The sequence below is a fragment of the Pteropus medius genome, unplaced genomic scaffold (assembly GCF_902729225.1).
Source record: "Pteropus medius unplaced genomic scaffold, Ma_sr-lr_union100, whole genome shotgun sequence".
In the NCBI taxonomy this organism is placed as follows: domain Eukaryota; kingdom Metazoa; phylum Chordata; class Mammalia; order Chiroptera; family Pteropodidae; genus Pteropus; species Pteropus medius.
The window spans coordinates 3,609,290-3,631,696 of NW_024340695.1; the positions used below are offsets into that span (position 1 = coordinate 3,609,290).

General features: G+C 39.9%; 1 protein-coding gene and 1 pseudogene across 1 annotated transcript in view; both read left to right on the top strand.

Moving 5' to 3' along the window:
* The window catches only part of RHOJ (ras homolog family member J), a 77,029-nt gene that overhangs the window by 27,332 nt on the left and 27,290 nt on the right, over nucleotides 1-22,407 (top strand). The window lies entirely within an intron of this gene.
* LOC120603964 (uncharacterized) lies at nucleotides 22,226-22,344 on the top strand (annotated as a pseudogene).

Below are 22,407 nucleotides of genomic sequence, written 5' to 3' on the forward strand. Positions count from 1 at the left end.
ATGCTTAGAATGATAATACAGGCAGCATGGAGTTTACGGAATATTGCTTATGCTTCAGGAACTATGATGAGGATCCTGGGTGGTAACTGTGATTTTCTGGAGATGAGGACAGTATAACACAATTAAGAAACATGCCCATGGTCAAATGTATGAGCAGACAGCTGAGTTGATATTCCATTCCATACTCAGAACCATAAAACTACAGTACCTTATCACACCCTAGGCTGGATGCTGGGGGTATGGGAGCCCAAACTCAGCCCTTGCTCTTTCTAGGTCATTATACACTGTTGATCATAACTTATTCAAAAGAATAACAAATCCTTTTAAAGTAGAAATAGAAATAAAAGTTCATCCAACAAATTTGACCTGTGTTACCAGAGAAACTTTGGGGGAGCCTCACAGAATTTCTGTGGTTCCCATGTCATTTTAAGAACATTAGAAGTCAGCAATCCAAATACTTTTACTGGCTCCTTTGGGAAATTAAAATGGCTTCAAGTTGTTTCTGAAAGTTGCTTTGACCAGAACCGCTAATAAGTTGTCAGATTCTGATTTGACTGACCTACTGCCCCGGTCAAGGGCTTTCCTCTATTCCAGCATCAAGTCAGGTGCTCTGGATGTAATTCTGTGCTGGTCACTGCTGTCTACTTACAGGACAGAGACACATGAAAGCAGACTTCTCTCAAGATGAGCAGAGGAAGAGAAGGTTCTTTGCCATTCTGTGTGTGATACTTTCTGGGATTAAGAATTCAGCTTCTATTGAGCAAGTCAGCTCTATGCTAAAAAGCCAGAGATGAAAGTCTAAAGAACTAAAGTAGCAACCTTTGTGGCTCTATGAATGTCACCATTTCAGTCCCCAGGGGCAATGGCTCTAATTTGCAGTTCCTTTATAAAGCGTCACAGAATTTTATATTTTGTTCTATATGATAAGTACTCTACACGTATAGTAGAATGATAAAATGAATAATTTATAATATTGCTAATAGGGCCATTGAGAAAACCCTGAAGGAGGTAGATTTGGTTAACAGAAGAAACAAAGGCTAAAAGGTGACTCATGGTTAAACAAATACATAAAATGTTTTAAAATTAAGAGTATGTGAATATACTTTCTTCCTAAAATAGTCTAAGTATGATTGTGTTTAAAAGAAAGTAAGTATCTCATCCTTTTCTATGGCATGTATTTATTACTGTCATCAAAACCATTAAGTAGTTTTGGGTGTAAAATATTACTATATTAGTTGCTATGCAGAGCAATTTGGACTGAAATCTTCCCCATCCCTCTAGGAATTATAGTTTAATTCCTGCAAAGCCTACTGCAGCAACAATATAACAAATACTTGCTGGTTGACTGACCTCAGAGGGGAAAAAAATGATATGGCTGGAGATGTGGAGGGCTCCAAGCAGCAGAAGTGAAATAGCGAATAAATAAAAAAATACTGGAATATTTACATAACAGAACATAACAGAAGCAGTGAGGGAGGAAGCAGATGATCAATGCCCAGCAGAAGCTGTCAAGAAGAAAATCAAACTCATAGACTATAAGACCACTTTAGAATCTTGTTACTAAGTCTCACAGTGGCTACTTCATAAATACCTACTGGCTTTATAAAACAAGTAAAAAAATAATGAAATCAAGTTATTGCAGGATTTTTCCCATGAAATTAGATTTTTCAAGGAAAACTATTCAACTCATTCCATGTAACTAAAACATTTATAATGGAATTCCACTGTATTTGTTTTCCCATTTGTATTTGTTACTGTATTTGTTAAGAATGTGTTCATCAGTGGACCACGTAAAGCTTTTGATTTCCAACTCATCCCATGGCAAGACCTCTCTCAATATTTCACTTGCTTTCTTCCCAGAGCACTCATGAGAAACAACGACTAATATATATAAATTCCAGATATCAAAGACATTGCTCAGAGAAGTTCCTTTCAAGTTATTATCAGTACCAGAGTGGCTCACAATATGCCACTCAAGGACAGGTCAAGCACAACGGGAGGCTACACCATACGTGCATTTGTTCCATGGTCATTGGACATCTACATTATTTTTTTTAAATGTGGATTTTAAACAGCAAGTCAAAAATGCAATGCCATCCTAATAGTATTGATCCTCTATCTTCCAGAATTTCTGGGACAGCGAGGACCAAAAATCATTAGCATCCTCCCAAGTCTCTGATACAGTCATAAATGAGAGAGAGAGAAAGAAGAGATTTCTAATCTCCTCAACCACTTGCCAGCTTTACTTGCATATTTTAAACAAATACTTGTTCCCTCTGCCTCTGGACACACATTCAGAAGAATGACTTGCCAGTCATTTTTGGTCACTTCGAAAGGAGGGTTTAGGATTTATTGATATAAAAAAAAGCAAGTACAAGCAAAAAACACATTAACTACCTTTATACACTTTCTTCAGCTTTGCAAATGACAGGGACATCAATACCCTGTTAACTTTGCAGAGCAGTTAGTTATGTTGTTAAGAGCTTAAGAGGAAAAATGTGCAGGCTGGCACCCAGGGCCAACTGGGAAGTCAGCCTGAGGCCTACAGGGTGTCTGCAGGAGCAGAGCCCCTGTCGTCTCTGGTTGATCCAGAAGCTGAATGTCAAGCTAATTTATATTCAGGCCAAAACTTTCCATGGTATCAAGATAAATGAATAAATGGTATAAGGAAACCATTTTTTAAAGACCACATTACCCTCAAGTGAATTAAAGGGTAATGATAGAATCACCAGTACCTCTCGAAATTTTCCACCAGCACTGACAGTTGAGACAACTCTGAAATTTTGGTGGAAATGACTATAAAATTAATCTTTTGGTGGAAAGCCCAAAGTTGAGGTGAGCAACTTGGAAACAGTAGGGTGAAGGTAGAGACGTAATATAGGGGAGTATACCCAGCAATGACAAGTAAAAAATTTCTCTGAAGTTCTGTGTTTTATCTCTAATACCCTTATGAATTTGGCATTCTATCCGTAATATATCCTTCTTTGCTTTAAGGTGAAAATTAAGTGTTGTTTGTTTCATTGGGTGTTGATCCTACAGAAAGAAGTACCCCTCTTCTCTCTGTGCCTTGTTACTTACACCCAGTTTGAGAAGCCTGGCCCTGATGGAAAGCGACACATTAGCAATCACCTACATTTCTTTGCCATAGTTTTCTTTAAACAAGCCAGTCCCCACTCTCGTTCTGTGAGAAAAATCCATAAGCTCTTATCCAAACCAAATACAATTATCAACAAACTCATGCAAACAGTTATGTTATACAGTTAGTTATACAAGGGAGCTAACTCAGAGATACAAAATGAAATGGCTGCAATTATTTGCTACATGCATTATTTTCACATAAATGAAAAACTCTGACAAATAATTCAAAAATAAAGCTTCATTTTCTATTGAGTTTTATAGTTCAAGCCAATTAAGGGCATATGTCATGTCATCCACATTGTACCAAACCCAAGGAACTGACCAGATTCCAGGAGCCATGGGATGTATACTGTGGACACAGAAATATTCAAAATGATAGGGTGGCCAAATGGAAAACTATAGTACTTGCATCTTCTTGTAATTTTATTTTAATTTAAACTAAAAGCAAATTGAAGAAACACTTCCAAGGACAAAAGGTGATAAAATATACCTTCGGTTTCTTCCCACTCCCAATCTGAATGAGTCCTTCTAAAAGCCAAGGAACAAAAAGTATTTCTTCCCTCTGTGTCTTGAGGTAACCCAGATGGCATCATTAATTGGTCTCTCAATTGCAATGATCCACCCATGAGAACCAAGGCTAGCTCCTCCTATTCCCCTGTTCTTTGGAACAGCATGGTGGCATGAAATTTGGTATGTCTGTTGCATCAGCAAAGGATCTGACCCAATGACTCACATCATATTTTGCCCAAATGGCAAAGGTACCCTGAAAAGTACTGCCATGAAACAACTCTCCAGCAACTAAGGAAGGCTTAACTCATGACTCCTTAAAACATGATGCGGGAAACACAACAATAACAGTAACTACTCTGGAGCATGGTGATCTTTTGAATTAGGCTGTGAGAGCCACACATTCTTTCAAGACAATAGCAGTCATTTACACAGTGATATAAACAGCTCTGTGTCTGATGTGATGTTAAAGGGATAGCATCATAATGAGCATATTTTATAGATGAACTCCTATGACTAACATCAGTTGATGAACAGCACCTATCAGAACATGTACAATGTTCCCTTCTGAAACAGACAGTTCTATTAACTTCTCATCCTCAGTCTCATCATCTCTAAGATGGGGATGATAGACATAGGCTATTTGGGAGGAATACATAAGCTACAACATGCTCAGAAAAAGTGCTCTGCTGTTGGCACATTACAAGAAGGCAATAAAATTCAGCTATTATTGCTATTATTATTGGTGAAACTGTTAGAGACATCACCTAACCAAGGTAAAGTACCCAGTTATAAATGAGCAGCTTTGGAACTTAACAATGGCTGCCATTTTTTAACACCTGTCAAATCTCAAGCATTATATTAGTGATTTATATATTCTTTAATCCTTATGACAGTAACACAAAGGTATTAGGATCCCAATTTCATAACCAAGAAAACAGACTGAAATGCATCAATTAGTTTCCCCAAGGTCATAAAACTACATAAAAAACTATGCTCACTTCAGTAGCACATATACTAAAATAGAACTACATAAAAAATAATTTTCAACAAAGGAGTTTTCAGGCAAGCAAAGCCTTAGCTTTATATTTGTCTCTGACCAAGCCCACTCACACATGGGTATCTGTGTGTACACAAAAGTAGTCCAGCTTATTGAAAACAGCATGAGCCTTGGAGTCAGACGGACATGGACTTAAAATGTCCAGCATTTACTAGCTGTGTGACCTTCTTTGCACATCGGCATCCTCAACTATAAAATGGACTCATACAAACGTTGTGAGTCATCCTAATACCTTCTTCACGTCGGCTATGGAAAATGCAGGACCAAATTCATGTCTACCTCTCATAAGTCGGTATACAGGAGCTAAGATGGCACATTTTGTATAATAACATCATCTTTGCCTTTGCTTAATTTTCCTTCATTAGTTTTATTTTCACCCTGATTTCCTCACTTCTAAAAATCTTATATTTGCTCTAGCAAACCCCTTTACACCCTTTCTGAAAAAATATAATATTTAAGACATAAGGAACAAAATCGAGTAATTTATCAATTATTGATAAATTGATCCAGCACGATATAGTATAAAGTCACTTAGTAACTATAAATGAAACATTTCCTCATCACTTCAATCATTTCTATGGAAATACTAAACCCAAAGTGCTTCCATCTAGTCGTAAAGAACTCTGTATGCATTAAGGTACTGAAGCAACTTAAACTCTTTCGATCTACTGCTTCTCAGCATTACTTTGCCTTATCTTTGAGTCATCACACTGTAAACTCAATAATTGAAAAAGTTCAAGATTGCTTTGCTTCATTGAAAAAATCAGAAGACTCAATTGGCTACGTTATTGCGCATGGTAGATTATTTACAAAAATATGTATTTTTTAAACTGTGCAAACCTGACCTAAGTGTAAATCAATGTATGAATCTGGGACTATGACCTCTTAATGAGTAAATGCTTATAAACTAAAGGCTCTGGAAAACTGGTAAAATCCATAACCACCAATGGCAGGGACATCATAGAAGAGATCCACAGTCACACACAGCAGCTCAGACCATCAGAGACATCAAAAGAAGGAAGTAGTTAGAGCCCAGGCTTTAAATTCATATAGACCTGGATTCTAATCCTGATTTAATCACCAATTAACTGTGTAGCTAATGTTAGTATTTCACAAACCCAAAGGAGACTCCATAGTTAGTGCAAGGATTCCCGATGCTTCTAAGATCCAGCTTAGGAGCGTCTCGCGCTTCCCTCTACCCCAATCCTTACTGGACTGGACCCCGGGGAGGGCCCAAACCCATGTCTGTTCCTCGTCACCTTCTCAAATACTCACTTTCCCCTCCTCTCTCTTCCTCATGTTCTTACTGCTCACCACTCCTCTCTAACCCCCACCTTTCACTTCAGTCTTCAAAATATTTCTTTTAGTCTCTCTTCTCTCATTTCATGTGTAAGCAAAACATGCAATATAAAAATCAAAAAAGTCTTGAGTGTTTAGGAAAATTGGGCTTAATAATAAGCCAGTGACATCAAGAGCCTGGTTAAGTTTCCAGAAGTTTCTTCGGAATCTCTACAAAAACCACATCGTGGGTAAAGCCTGGGCTTTGAAATCAGACCAAACTACATTCCACTCCCAGCTCTGACTCTTACTACTAGAGTGTTCTTGGAAAAATCATATAACCTGAGACTTTTTTTTCTTTAACTGTTAAAGGGAGAAATTAAATGAGATAATTCAGGTAAAGCACTTAGCACAACACCTACATGGCAAGTATGCAAGGAATGTTAGCTCTTATTAATCCTGTTATTGTCCTCCTCCTATTTCTTGCACCTAGCTTTTCTTTCACCACTAAGATTCAAGACACATTTTTAACAATTTTTTTCTGTAACAGTGTGTAGAATAAGAAAACTTTCTACTGTTTTTACCTACAAGAATTCAGCTTTATTATGTGCTAATTTGGGCTAGCCTAGAAACCTGGCCATTGAGGGGTGACAGGGAATATATTCCAAGTTGCTAATTCAGCTTGACAAATTCAGATCACAATCTATGTACAGGTTTATAAGAGAAGATCTTAGAGTCGGAAAGACCTTAGTGGAAACAGACTCATTAATTCCTTTTAACTATTCCCTGGGTTGCTACCTAGCTCCATGTCACAGGTCTGGAAACAGAATTTGAAGGGAGTGCAGAACAAGGCTGGGATCAGAAAGAAGTGGTGATAACCAGAGAGGCTCCCAAGAGACAAATGGCTCTTGGCCCTTAGTGTTAGACGAAGTGAAGAATGGAGTAGCCAGATCAAAGACTAAGCAAAAGTCTGTGTAACTGTGTTGAAATAATACACTGAGGTTCTCTCAGTGTAGATAGATACCTAGGATTACACTGGCTCCTTAGACCCTCAACAAGTCTCTTAAGCAGTGAACTTGGAAGGATACATTCTATAGCTAGTATATAGTTGTAAAGCAGCATCTCCAATGGTGGTTACCTGCTCACCAAATGTATCTAAATTTCTAAAGCATGAAATTGGAAATTAAACCTTTTCCCCTTTGCAGACTCTACCCTCTTTTTATCACTGTTTCTGCTTCTCTTCTTTCTGTAGCCCTAGAATCTAGTACGTTACAGTGAGTAGGTGAAAAAAAATAGAGAAAAAAAGCAAGAAGAAATGATGAAAATGTTCATTGCGTATTGTCTGAGAAGAGGCTATGTAAGCAACTATTGGCAAATGCATACTATCTTTTTCTCTTATTTACAAAAGTGAACTGCCTCTTTCTCATATGTGAATATGTTCTTTGGGTAAAAAATCATCATAGAAGTCACCGATAGATCTTTCTTTTGCTGTCTTCTCAACCACGTGCTCTGTGAGAAATGACATAGATTCCTTATGTAAGGTGTCTCTGTAGACCCCAATAAAGTATTAAATGACAAATTGTGATGTGGATCGTTGACTAGGTATGTTTATCTTTTGATTAGTGTATTGAAAAATGAATATATTCCTTCATCATCGAGTGATTCTAAAATTTCAAATATGGACAAAATTTTGAAAATTTAAGTCAAGTAAAAGCGATTAAATAATGTGAACCATTTGTAAAGCTAAAGAAATAATCAAATACTTCAGTTTGGGGACTCAATGACTTACATGCCTTAAATCTGAGTCAGATTTCTCTCGATACTAGTGTTATGGAAAAAGGATTTGCTGCTTCCCATCCATCCCATGGCCAGATTTATTATTTATTACTGCTCTTTTCCATTTTATCTCCCTTTGTTACTGTAAAGTAATCAAAAGGAAATTCCATATTTTGCTATGTTAAGTAGATATCAGAGTCAGAAAAATGATAGGAGTTTTGCCTCTTAGGTAATGGCCTTTTCTTCTGCAATTACATAAACTCAATACTGATTTCTATTTCCGAACATTGTTCTCTTTCTTCTGTCTACCACTTATTCACTCGACAAATATTTATTGTCATGCTGGAGCCACAGCGAGCAAGGCAGACATAGTCTCTGTATCACTGCAAGTTACAGGGGTAATCCTGGCTTCAGATGAAGCTTTATACACGACTCACACAACACCATTCAACTCTGCCTTCTCAGGACTGGTTCCATTCTCAGATTTCTTTTCACAGTTCCAAAAGGGCATCTCCTGGAGCTCTCCCACTCACTTCCAGCCAGAAAGAGGATCTATTCCCCTATAGGTCAAATAAAGGACCTGGAACTGAGTTTTGTTGGTCTCAGTTAATCTGACCTTGGTCATGTGCCAACTCCCAACCAATCAATGTGACCAGGAATATGGGATATATGAGGGGCTTACGATAAACACAGCTCACCCTTGCAAGCAGTCAGAGCTCACTGAATAATGCTGAAAAGCTCAGGACACTTTTAGGAAACAAAGGAAGGCATAAAATTGATACTGGAAGGAACAACACACATCCACTACACTCCCTGTCCTTACACAGCTAATAGCTTCTGAAGAATTGGCAAGATGATGGGACCCCACCAACTCAGTGCATGCATGAACCACTTCTAATACACGAAGACTAACAACAATATGTAGCCCAGGGAATCTTCCCATAGCAACAGGATGCAGGCCAACTGTTGTGTTAAAAACTACCACTGAGCAACCACCTATGCTCAAAACTGCTGACCTCTGGCAGTGATTTAGAGATGAAACCTTTCACTTCCAATTAGCCTATACTTTCATACATGCAGTGCCTAAGAATTCACGTTTATTTTTAAAGTTCAAAGTTGCAGATAAATTGGCGAGAGATGCTGAACGTGTTTTCAAGAATGTTTTTTTCCCTCAGCTAATCGTGATTTCATTTACCCCGTAGAGCTGGTTAGAAAAAACTATAAATACCTGGCTCCATCCAAACCTCACATTAGTAGAAATATTCCTTCTCCACCTTGTTTACAACTTTGAATGTAAGATTTAACTCTAACCTCACATGTCATACTTCACCATCCATCTAATGCTCTCAGTCAGTGGTTCTTAATCTTAGCTGTGCAATGGAATCGCTTGGGAGCTTTAAAATATATTTATGCCTAGGTCTCAGCCCCAGAGATTCTGTTATCATTGGTCCAGGGCATGACCAAGGTTAAGAACCGTTACTCTAAGTAGAACCTTGTTAGAGAGGAAGGTGTGTCTCTCCTAGAAAAAAAAAATGCCCAATTTGTACATGCAACTAATTTAAGTGCAATAGTCAGTTAAGAAACAGTTAAAATTGATTTAGGATTAAATCAAGTTCAGAAATAGGGGAAAATGTTTTCTAGATCAACAGCACTCTGCCTATCAGTGCATGCTTTTGTCCCCACTACTACAGACACATTTCCACATCTCTAATGTCACCACCTGGTCTAAGCCACCATCTTCTCCATGGACCACTGCAACAGGCTCCCAATTCTCTCTTGCCTGCTGTCACACAGCAGCCAGAGTGAGCCTCTTAAAATACAAATTAGAACATGTCATTTCCTTCCTCAAATACCTTGAAAAGCTTCCCACTGTTTATGCTACAAAATACATAAGCTCTCCAGTCCACTTTCTGCTCACACCCACCCCGCACCTCAATCGCTATATGTCGCCTACACTGACCTTTCATTTCCACCACTTCTTTTCCATCTCAGGGCTTCTTTGTGCTCTTCCTTCTGCCTGGAATGTTCTATGCGCACACGCACACACGCACGCACGCACGCACGCACACACACCCCTGATCTCCTCCCACTACATACACAAACGTTCTTTGCCTTGCTCACTTCACTTATTGCTAAGGTCTCAGCTTATATGTCACTTACTCAGAGGTTGTCCCTGACCCTAAACTAAAGTGAGCCCCATGTTATTACTCTCTCAGCACCCTATTTGATATCTTCCTGGTGTGGCATTACTTGTACGGTATGTGGCTCCCTCTCTAGACTATAAGCTCCCTGAAGACATGGACAATTCTGTTTTGCTTGCCCATGAATGCCCCAGCACTGAACCTTGCCCTGACCCAGAGGAGATTCTCAATAAATACTCAGCATAAATGGAAAACATGTATTTTTATTGTACCATTTACTTACACTGAGGAATAGCTTATGAAGTACATAGCCATACTTAAGATGATGTTTAGAATCCTGGTCACTACACTCTGTGAGTGTTCTCTTTCCAAGGACCTGCAGGAGAGTTTTTCAGTCTCAGTTCTAGGAATACTTACGTTTCTTCTGAGTAACCAGTTGATGGTTTGCTACCATATTCCATAAATCATTTGACTTTGATTCTATAATGATTCTATAAATTATTAGTCAATTATGCTTCCCTCTTTGCTTTGACTGATAAGAAGCTCAGAGCCAAATTTGTGACCCTCCCCAAGCTCACCCCCTGCCAGCACCAGAACAGACTCTCATGATATGTATTTCACATTCTAACCTCACTCGAGTTTCATCTAATCAATCCTTTCTTTATTTTCCCTCTCCTCCTCATTTTTAACTATAATGTATTTATAAGCCATCTTAAATACTCTCTGGAACTAAACAAAACATAATAAATAAGTTAAATAATGACAAATAAGTTCTTCAAAGAAAAGAGAACGAATATCTATGTGAAGAGTTGGATTTCGGAGGATTCAATAAATAACACCTCTTTTCTCGCTTAAGAGAAAGAAAGAAGAGTCAGACAGAAAAGGACCAGAATGGGCTTAGGCACATGGATAACAGTGGGCTTCCTGATCCATCACAAAAACCATGGAAAACAAAGGCCTATGTAACCAGAGAGAGAGAGCGGAGCTTTTACTTCTCTGGGCAGACAGACTCCGAAGGCAAAGCGGTGAGGGCAGAGCAAAGTGCATCCTGTTACTGCTCCCAGCTTACCAAGCAGATCACTCTCCACTCTCGCCACACCCCTGGGGAGCGTCAACACTAAGTGGCGCCCCTCACATGGAAACAGAAAGGATGTCCTCTCTCCCCAAATATCAGACTTCAAAGCATTTTTTTCAGCTAGTAGATATTTTATAACAAAGTTACTGCTGCTGTAACAAATGACCACAGTTTATTATCTTATATTTCTGGAGGTCAGAAATATATCTCATGAAGCCAAAATCAAGAGGTTGACAGAGCTGCATTCCTGCAGGCTCTAGGAGGGAATCTATTCCTTGATTCTTCCAGGTCCTGGGCTGCCCGCAGTCCTCGGCTCATGGCCCCCTTTGCATCACTCCAACCCTGTGTCCATTCTGACTACCAGGTAATCTAGGATCATCTCCCCAACTCAAAATCCTCAACTTAATCGCATCTGCGAAGTCCCTTTCGCCATATAAGGTAACACATTCACAGGTTTTGGGAATTGGAAGGTGGATTTTTTTTGGGGGGGGGCATTATCCTATCTACCATTATTACACTAACTAATTAGATGTTCAAGGTATGAATTTGGGATGTGCTTAAAGCCATATCAACTGTAGGCAGTATCAGGTGCCACCCATTCAAGCCAATTCATGCATTCCAACAGTTCAGTCCAAAAACATGATATAAAATACTTTTTCACCACGGAAAAATAGTCCAGGGATATTTCTAAAGCTGATTTTAACCCTAAGAAAAATATCACTTCTTCCTAATCAATAGCCCTCTAGCATGCAGCTGTGATAAAGAAGCTAGATTGTTATTCCTCCTACCTGGAATTCACCACCCTCTCTGTGGTCCCCCAAACGCCCCCTGCCCATTTCACACACACTCCTAACATTTCCTACTTTCTCTTCATGGCCCCGCTCCCATCCCCAGAAATGTTAACAGCATCAGAACAAGGACATGAAGATAAGAAGCATTTCTTCAAAACAGGAAGGGGAAGATGAGGTAATATTCGACAGAAATTAGGAAATTCCCCAAAACTGTTGAAGAAGAATTTGGCTGAGTTTTTAGACAGTTTTTCTAGCTCTGCTACTAGCTCTAGATTTTTTTTAATATATACCGTTTACTCCTCTTGACTTTCCTTATGCTTGACCAAAAGGTATAATTCTCAAGGTGAAAGCTCTTCAGAAACCAGGGTGTCATACAAAGGGACAGTCAATAGATACTTTATTATTATTCATGAGCAACCAGCCATTATTTGACTACAACTGCCAATTCCTAATTTCTTTATCTTCTAAAAGAAAACTCACCTGAAAACAGTTGTCTCTTGAACAAAATGGTTTGAATTGCACGGGTCCACTTCCATGCAGATTTTTTCCAATGAATACAGTTGGCCCTTCACATCCACAGGTTTTATATCCTCGAATTCAACCAACCACAGATGGAAAACAGTATCTTCACAGCCCCAAGCTCAGATTCCCAACTGCTGATCAAAAACACTGTCTTCTATCCACAGTTGGTTGAATCTTAAATTCGAAGGGTCAACTGCAGAGTCAAGTTATACGCAGATTTTCGACTGGGCGAGGGTCAGTGTCCCTACTCCCACGTTGTTCAAGGGTCAACTGCACTTCAAAAGCACACAGGTGTTAGATATTTTAAATCATCTGTTTAGTATTTTCTTTCACTACTCCCTTCTCACCTACCTCTCCTTTCCTCCAGCCATTTATATTTTTAGCAGGGGTCAGCACTTACTGATTTGTAAGCTAGTCCCTTCTCACTCTTCCTGGGCTCATGTAACAAAAACAATGAATTACAAACGCCATACCTCATGGAGAGCCAGAAGACCTGATCCTCGGACCAAAGTTTAAAAGAGAAAACTTTTTGCTAATCATCAAAGAGTTGGTTAGCCAATGTGATAACTAAAAAAAAAAAAAAAAAGCAAAACTAAATTAGGCTAAAGAGGTTAGTTAGTTCATTTATGCTCATTCTATTTTTTAAAAAAACCTGAAACATACTTAGCAGGTATTTTTCTCTCTGCTGCACCATTTCCCACCATTTCCCACCATCCTCCCAGGCAGCACACTGATTGGAATGCTGATGGAACCAGTCAGTGGCAGAGGTTAGGGTCAAGGGCTTGGGCAGCTCCCCCAAGTCCCTCGATGTCTGCTTTGTTATTCAAGACTGCATCAGGGTTGCCTCAACTGTCAGTGCTGGGAACTAGACAAATACTCCATCATTGTCTATCTTGGAGTGTGCCCAAGTCATGGGCTCAATAGTTTTCCTTGTTTTCTGGAATTGATCACTTTCAATTTGACAATTGTGTCTCCTGGCACCCATACCAGAAAGTATCACCAGGAACTCCTGCTCTGATTTCCTCAGTGCTAGGAAAGGTGCAAGTTACCAGGAACTCAGGCCACACCAGCCTACCAGATGCTCCTGAGATCTCAGTTAGAGTTTATCAGTTTGGCATGATCCTCTTTAAAATGTACACTTTCCTTGGAGTGGGGAATGAACGTTATAAGCTATCCATTCATTCCACAAATACTCATTTATTGAATATCCATTACTTCAAGATACTACGCTGGGCCCTAGAAGTTTGTCTTTGTAGAAGGAGTTCACACTCTAGTCAGTTATTAATCATTTATAGAACCTCTCAGTGTGTGGAAAAAAGCAAAGGGGATAGACTTTGGTAAGAGAGAAGAGGAAAGGAGGATAACAATTACCATGTCAGAGAGGAGAAATGAGGGTGAGGGAAGCACATCCAAAGGAGATAAACTAATCTGACTTCGCCAGCAGCTCCTAAAGCCACGTCTGCAGGCTGTTATGGAGGACAGACAGACAGCAACAGTCGGTACCTCCTAAAGCCCAGAAGCACACTTTTGTAAATTCCAGAACTTCGGAAAGATACTCAGAAATCCCCATATGATAATGCACATTAGTTGTTATTATGCTCCAAGCTGTTGGGTACAATCTACGGAAATACTAAAATAAATAACTTAGAAAACTTTTTATGGTCTCTTGGCCCAAATTGCTTGCTTCCCTCCCTTTACCCAGGCTCTCACATGTTGAGGTCAATTTCCCCTCAGTGATGACCCAGGGGAGTGAGACAACATTTTCCAAGCTTGGAGATTACTTGTTTATAATTTCATGTTTAATATGGTCCTCTTTTTTGGCTGCAGTCCCTTCCAGGCCTCAAATCCCCACTAAGGAAACTGGCAGCCTCCTCTGGAGGCTCTGCTGAGAGTAGATGCCTTCGGTTCTTTAGAGGACTTATAATGTGATTACATCCCCACCTCCTGAATTTCTGAAGATCAGTGAGTGGGTAGGTGAGAGTGAATATTCCAGCTGCTGTCCAGACCCTGGTCCTTTCTGCATTTCTTTACGGGAATATACCTCCCTTTCATATATGTCTGTCAACCATCTGAGGGACTTAAAGAAGTCACATTTAAAGGAAGGATGAGAACCTTGTCACTTAACCATGGCCTGCAGACCAGTAGCAAGGGCACCACCTAGAAGCTTATTAGAAATCTAGTTTCAAGCTCCACTCACTTTAACATGAACCGCCATCACCACCCAACCCCACCTCCCCACCCTTACCCACCATCCTTGTGATTCAAATGCGCCTCCTAATGACAGTAGGGGATGAGACGGCTCCAGCCCTGCTCTCTCCCGTCTCATACCCAACTGAGGGGACACCGCTCCATGTGCTATCTTTCCTATCTCCATGTTGGAGCCACATGGCTCTTGCCTTGACTTCTACCACGGTATCTCTTCCACCATCAATAGACTGGTCTGTGTCATTAGTGAGCAAAGCATTGGCAGATCATCTCAGCACCTTTATTCATCAACCTCATGCTTCTATACCTCATGCCTGTGTCCCTTACCTACCGCAATGTACACCAACTGGCGCTGGCATCAGTTCTCACCTAACAAATTCTGTGACTAGAAATATCCTTTTACTTATTATCCGTTTGTTAAATCCCTATAGCTAAGAGCTTGTACATCATAAAGCTGTTATATTAGTCGGGGTTCTCCAGAGAAACAGAACCAACAGGATGTGAATCTACGTAGAGATTTTTATTATAAGGAATTGGCTCATACGATTGTGGAAACTGGGAGGTCCAAATCTGCAGTATGGGTCAGAAGACTCCAGACGCAATAGAATAGTGGTTACTAGTGGGGTGGGGGAGTAGACGGGGTAAAGGGGGTCAAATATAGGGAGTCAGGGGGTGGCTGAAGTGGGTAAAGGGGATCAAATATATGGTAGCTGAAGGAAACTGGACTTTGGGTGATGGACACGCAATAGAATATACAGATGTCAAATGATAACGTACACCTGAAAATTATATGATTGTATTAACCAATGTTACCCCAATAAACTTAATTAAAAACAACAAAAAAAGAAGATTCCAGACGCAGGAGAGCTGATGATACAGATGGAGTTCAAAAGCTGTCTGTTGGAGAATTCCCTATTATTCAGGGGAGGGTCAGGCTTTTTATTCTATGCAGGCGCTCGACTAATAGGATGAGACCCACCCACATTATGGAGGGCCATCTGCTTTACTAATTAAAATGTTGATCTCATCCAAAAACGCCCTCACAGAGACACCCAAAATGTTTGACCAAATATCTAGACATCCCATGGCCTAGTCAAGTTGACACAAAAAATTACCCATAGTAGCCCTTAGAAATTCATGACGAGAGGGGAGGGAGAAGCACAAGTGTCACGAGGTGGATCAGCAGAGTTGCAGTAAAGGTAACAGACCTGGTGCAGCCTTCCTGACCGTGCCAACAGTGTTGTCCTCTGCAACATCTTTGGTCTGCCCTTTCCCTTTCCCAGTGCACTCACAGAGGACAGGGCTCAGCAGCATATAATTTCATGCAGAAAAGAACGGCCCAGACAGAGTGACAAGAGTCTCTTTACCAGCCTTCCCTCCACCCCATTCCAGGCACCACTGACAGCTATTCACTCAAGAGACAAGCCCAGGCCCAAACACCCTTTCTGCCACAGCCAACTCAAATCTAGAGTTTAATAGTCCTTCAGAATAGGTTTGGGTTTTCCCAGTTGAAGGGTCACAGGTCAAGACTGAGAGAAATATAGAGAGACCACAGACAGAGTGCAATCTGGGTAAAAAGGCCAGGTTAGGACAACCCTGGAGATACCATGGAAGCTCTGAGCTAGACCCAAAGAGCCTATCTTGACTGAACCAGCTCCTGGAATCTGCCCTGGAATGGAACCCACACTGGGGTACCAAAAGATTGGTTCTGATTAGAGTAAGCCACCCCCTCCCCAAGTCCCCTTTCTTTCCTCTCCAACTTCTTCCTCATTCCTTCCACCAATCTTTGTCTCCAGCAAATTTGACCTCTTTTTCTCCTCTTTGATATTGTAATTTCTCTGTAACTACTGACAAAGCCACTGAATACCTCTCCTCCACAGCTCCAATGCCATGGCAGGTCCTGAATGCCTAACTTCACAAGGAGGGTGCTGGTTTAGTGAAGACGATTTCACCCCCTCCACACATGCAGTCCAGAGCTCATGTCCACATGCCTTCCACTAGTACAATCTCATTTTGCTTCTGACCAACTAGTGGTAACTGAACAGGGCCATCGTCTTATCTCGAATTCCCCTTTGTACCCTTAGCCTTTAACCTTCCAGTCTAGCAGGGATTGCAATTCTAACTACCCAAGGTGTAGTTGACAATGTGGTAATTTAAACTGCTGAGCATCTCTAGGTTCCAGGAGAAAGACATGATGCTACTATCCTAAGAGAATTTGGCAAACAACCCCTTGAGCTGTCAAATAAGTACCTGCATTATACATGTGTTGGGATACAAGAAAGGTTATTAAATTACAAGTGTTTATAATCTTTTCCTCTTTCCGTATTCTCCCCACCCCTCTGAGGAAAGAAAGCACCTTTGGCTATTCAGCTTCTCTCTCTTCCAAAGCCCACAGGAGGGGCCAGTAAAGCTCTGGGCATTCTTGTGCTGGCAGAAAGGAGACTGAAATATTTACAGAAGGTGTGCTGGGAAAGAATGGAGGATAGGGACAAAGCCTCAAGGCTGGGGTAGGGTATAAAAAATATTGAGAAGATGATTTGAAGAAGTAGTGTTATGGTTTATGATTTAAATACCCCTTTGACGTCTTAATCTTTCACTTAAATACCCCTTTGACGTCTTAATCTTTCACTTAAAAGCCAAAATGGTTTATTAATGACTTTGGGTTGTTAATGTTTTGTGTCCTTATTGAGACCATGCCACATGGTTCCCTACTTATTTGTTATACTTTTTAAAGCTTTGAAAATGCACAGAAACTCTACTAGATTAAATGTACCTCATATAAAACCTGACAGAAAAGCATCAGCAAAGCCACCAATAAGAATTCAAAGCCTCAGATTACTAATTCATTGACGCAGCTGACCCCAGATGCCAAGCACTACATGAGACTTCTTTCTAGCTTCGAGTAGCAATACAAACCACAGGTTCTGATGATAGCCAACACTTGGTGCATCCCTTTACTGGCTCTCCTTAAGAGGACTGGCTAGCCATGAACTTCACATTGCTGATAAGCATCTTTGCAATTATACCTTTATACTTAGATGTGATGAAAAACAACTGGGGAACAATTATGTAGACAAGAACATAAAATTGGTAGATGTTACCTTATAAAAATTCTGAGAAAATTCTTAATAAAGTTACAAGATGAGCTCCCATTCATTCATTTCAGAAATGAGTCAAGAACTGTTTTATCTCCAATTGTCATACATACATCTTCTTTTAATCATTAATTAACCAGCAAATATTAATATTTCTTAATAGTTGTTATGAAGTAAAAAAAAAAAGAAAAAAAAGTTGTTACCTGAAAAGAACCCCTATCCTGGTTAGGGATATAAGACTAAGATAAATGAAATGGAGGGAAAAACTCACAAATATATAAAATTCTAGGATCCTGAATAACAATGAGGCAGAAGTGTAAACATAATCTAAGACAACTACCATGTACAAAAGTAGAAAACGGAAAAATCACTTAATGTTTTCCAAGTTAGCTTGTACTGCTTTGGAAAAGAAATTACTGGTAGCAAAAACACACCTCTAACTATTCACCTAGCTAGTTTATTTCACTAAGCCTAGACATTGTTAATAAAAGGCTGTATTTAGAACTGATTTACTGCTGTTGTCTTTACAGCTCATATATTTCTTTTGGTTTACAATGAATAGGTTTTGGCAGATTCCAGCATCTTCAAATGCACGATATTTTCTTGCATTACCTTCAAAAAGCAAGTATAGGTAAAGCATTAGTGGTTCATCATAATTCTCTGAAAAAGATCAGCTGCTCTGCAATACACAGTTTATAAACCTCCACTGCAGATCTATTCATCACATGCTCCTACTCGTTAAAGTATAAGCTTAGCCCTACAGCTTAAAATAAATCTGGGCAAACCTAAGACAAAAATCAGAGAGTGAACCAAGAAGAAATGGTAGAATTTAAGTGACAGAAGACAACTTAGATGACATTTAATCCAATCTGTGTATAACAGTAATAATAGCAACATAACCACAATTGTTGAATACCTAAATATCTTTTTTTTCCTGATTTACCTGGTAAATTATGGAAAAAAATTAAATGTTTTCTATAAAAATTTTTACATCTGTAATGTAGAATTTTATCTCCTACCATCTAGCATTACACCCTCAATATTTTACCACATTCCTCAATATCCTTTAAAAAGTTATGTTGTCAGGTTGCTCCGTAACTGATGAGGACCAATCTCCAACTACTGAACATGTAGGTAGTTTCCACCTGTCATCTATTATAAACATATTGGTGATGAACAGTCTTCTGTGTATATATTGGTGTACATATGTATGACTATTCCTGGGAATATATTATAGAAGTATGATTGCTGAGTTAGAAGTAGACCCATGTTTAGGCTCTTGATCTATACTGCCGAATGACTTTCCAGAAAACTTGAACCAACTGACATGTCCTGCAGCAGTGGGTGCCACATCATCATGTGTTCACCAACACTGGGCATATTATCTTTGTCAATTTGACAGGTCAAAGATTGCATCTTGTTTAATTTGAATTTTTTTACTCCAATATTCATTGGCCCTTTATTTACAAATTGTCTATATTCTTTATTTTCTTTTGCATTATTATTCTTATTGCTTAGAAAGCACCCTTATGTGTCAAAAATACTCACTCTGTCATGTTCCCAACTCAAAAATCCTACTGGAATTACTTTAAACTTATTAAATTGTGGAGGTATAACATCTTTACAATCAGAGCTTCCCACCCAAGACCAGGAGCTGTTTCCCCATCTGTCTTCTTTTATGTATCTTGGCGAAGTGCTTCTTGTGCTTCTTTTCATAAAAGTCTTGCAGATTACTAGACGCATTATAGTGTTTGTTGTTGTTGTGAAGATATTTCCATCATATTTTCTAACTAGTTATAGCTGGTACCTGATAGAATTTTTATGAGCCTAATAATTCTTTGAAAACTCTTAACAGGAACACACTATTCCACTTTTATCATCGCCTAGGTGTTTGAATATCCTTAGTGACTATTTCCAGACAAGGAGGAGAGAGTGCTGTTACAGACTGCCTTGTTCCAGTATCGTGTGTCAGATATGATCGGAAAGAAAATATCTGTGTAGCATTTTATAAATTTATTTTCCTTGATATTACTTCATCTAATAGTCACAAAACCTGTCTTAAGTGGATGGGATACTCTAGAGTAATCAAAATATTATTATTCTCATGTAAAAGATGAGGAAACTGAGTTTCCAATATGAATCACTCCCCTGGGGAGCTTCGTAAAAATGCAGACTTCTGGGCCCCACCCCAGACGTATTTCCTCAGAATCTTAAGGGTGGGTAAAGTGTGAAACCAGGAAACCTGTATTTTTAACTAGCTCCCCCTGGTGGCTACCATGAAATATTTAGATCACCAAGTCAAAGTCAAAGCTAAAATTCAAAGTTTCTGCCTCTAATTTAGGTATTTATTCTACCATACCTCAATCGCTTGATTATTGTGAGTTTCTAGTGATGTATAAATATAACTAAAGAGCTGGCATTTTTTCTTTACACAGAGGATCCACAAAAATGTATGCTCTGGTTTGCCGAACACAATTCTCCATGTGCAGGCTTCACTTGTACTTCAGTCACTTCTTCCTAAAGTCTTAATTAAAAGACAGCTCCCCTGCACTCTATGAGTAATGCCAGGTTGCCTATCTACTATAACTGGCATAGCCACATGAACCTTGGGACACCTTGGCAGTGGCCCTGCCCCACCAGCCTGGAGTCTAGCAATCCTATAGCTGGTGAAAGTTGCCTGGAAAAGTGGAAGAGTGCCCTAAGCACAGACCCCACCCAAGGGAGCCAGGTTTCCATGGCATCCCCTCACAACAAGTAGGACAGCTCTAGTGTAGGTTGTCACTGCTCAGGACCCCATCCTGCCACTTAGTGTCCAGAAAAGTTCATGGTGACCCTTTGGGATATGCCAAAGATTCGTCTAGAGAAAAGAGATGGCTCAGAGAAAACCTCCAGTTTGGTTGGGAGTTTAATGCACTTTTCAGTCACTCAACCAATATTTATGGAGCTATATGCCAGGCCTATGCTAGATGTTGGGACATGAGAATAAATAACACACAGCATTTTATGACCCAGTGGGCAAGTAAGCATGGAAGAGAGGCTGAAGGTATTTGGTGGGCATCAAGGAGGAGTTATGGAAGTGAGTTTTCCAGGTTATGTGAGTTTTCCAGGCTGACAGGTGTGGGGAAAACATTCTGGAATTTCTTTTCCAGAATTCCAGATGGAACAGCTTAAGCAAAAGCATCATAAGTACAATAGATTGCAAGAAGTTTGGATTGTAGTAGGGTAAAAAACAGATGTACAAAGGTAAACCAGAGGCCAGATTACAAGGACCTTATACATTCCTGGAAGGTATTTGAAATTTATCTTGGAGATGGCTGGAGCCACAGCTGCGTGAACTGGTAGCAGTAAGGAAAAGGCATCACAGAAGATGGATCCTGGAGGATGGATGTGGATTAGGAGCCTTTTGCAATAGACAAGGTTGGGGGTGAGGGGCTGCACTGAGATAGCTACGAGGATGGTAAAGAGGGATCAGATTCCAGAGATACTTAGCAGGTAAAATTGGCAGGATGTGGAGACTAAACGAATGTTGAGGAAGGAAGGGTGAGACCAAGCAAGACTCTGAAATTCCAGGCTGTGGATATCACAAAATCATGGGTCTGTCTTTGATTTGGCCCCATCCCCAGTCAGTTCCAAGAGTCCTCCCCAACCCTCCTCTTCCATCAGCAAACAAGTACTGGCAAGGGAAGACCTTTCCTGCCACCCAACACTCAGAACCAGTGCAACTTCATTCCACCAAGCTCTGCTGCCTAAAATATTATTTAAAAAGCCATTTGCTCAGTGATGCCACCTTACGTTTGTGTAAGCTTTGGTGTACAAAATTTTCATATTCATGATCTCCTTTGCCAGTAAAAAGAAAAAAAAATGAGACAGGGAAGCTGTGGTTTGCTCAAGGTCCCAGAGTTCTTTCACAGTGAGTCAAGGGCTCTAGTAAGTTCTTCTGCCTTAAAGTTTGGGGCAGTGACAACTTGGAATAACTACAAACCAAGTCTCCTGTCCCAACAGGCATACCTAAAGAATGAAAGAGAAACAACCAGCAATGGAAGATGCACAGCAGATACATTAACCTGTTCAAATAGACTCCTGTTACTGTAGGACAAATATATAGACCTCACAAAAGGAAGTGCTCAGCTCAGAGTCCTAACATTTTCAGGAAGCCTATTTGGTTTTCTCCTCAGTCCTTGTTCTACGGAACCAGGATCTCATGCCAGCACATCAAATAAGAGACTTTCCCAAGCAACTTTTTCTTTCTCTTTCTCTTTCTCAATCTCTCTCTCAATTTCTCTCTCTCTCTCTCTCTCTCTCTCTCTCTCTCTCTCTCTCTCTCTCTCTCTCACACACACACACACACACACACACACACAGTCTGCTGCTCAAGAAGCAAGAAGCATTCTTTGCAAAGAAGGGTAACAAGCAAGCTGAGGTGAGCCATGTAGATAAATGAGAAGGATTTCATACCACAGTAAGAGAATCATGTATATTGGAAGGATGGAACCTCACCAGGAAGGAATTCACCACCATTGATATTTATGAAAATGTATTGCTTACTTCTAGTTTCATACTGTTTTCCAACTTATTTTAATTTTAGGGGAATCTTATCCCAGATGCTTCTGAGTTGGTTCCTTATAAAATATATATGCGTCTATGGCCATGCCACCCTGAACAAGCCCAATCCTGTCTGATCTCGGAAGCTAAGCAGGGTCAGGCCTGGTTAGTACTTAGATGGGAGACCACCTAGGAAGATCAGGTGCTGTAGGTGTAAAAAATTAAAAATTTAAAAAAAAATAAGGGATTGTAAGCTGACAAGTTCCTTGCAATCTGT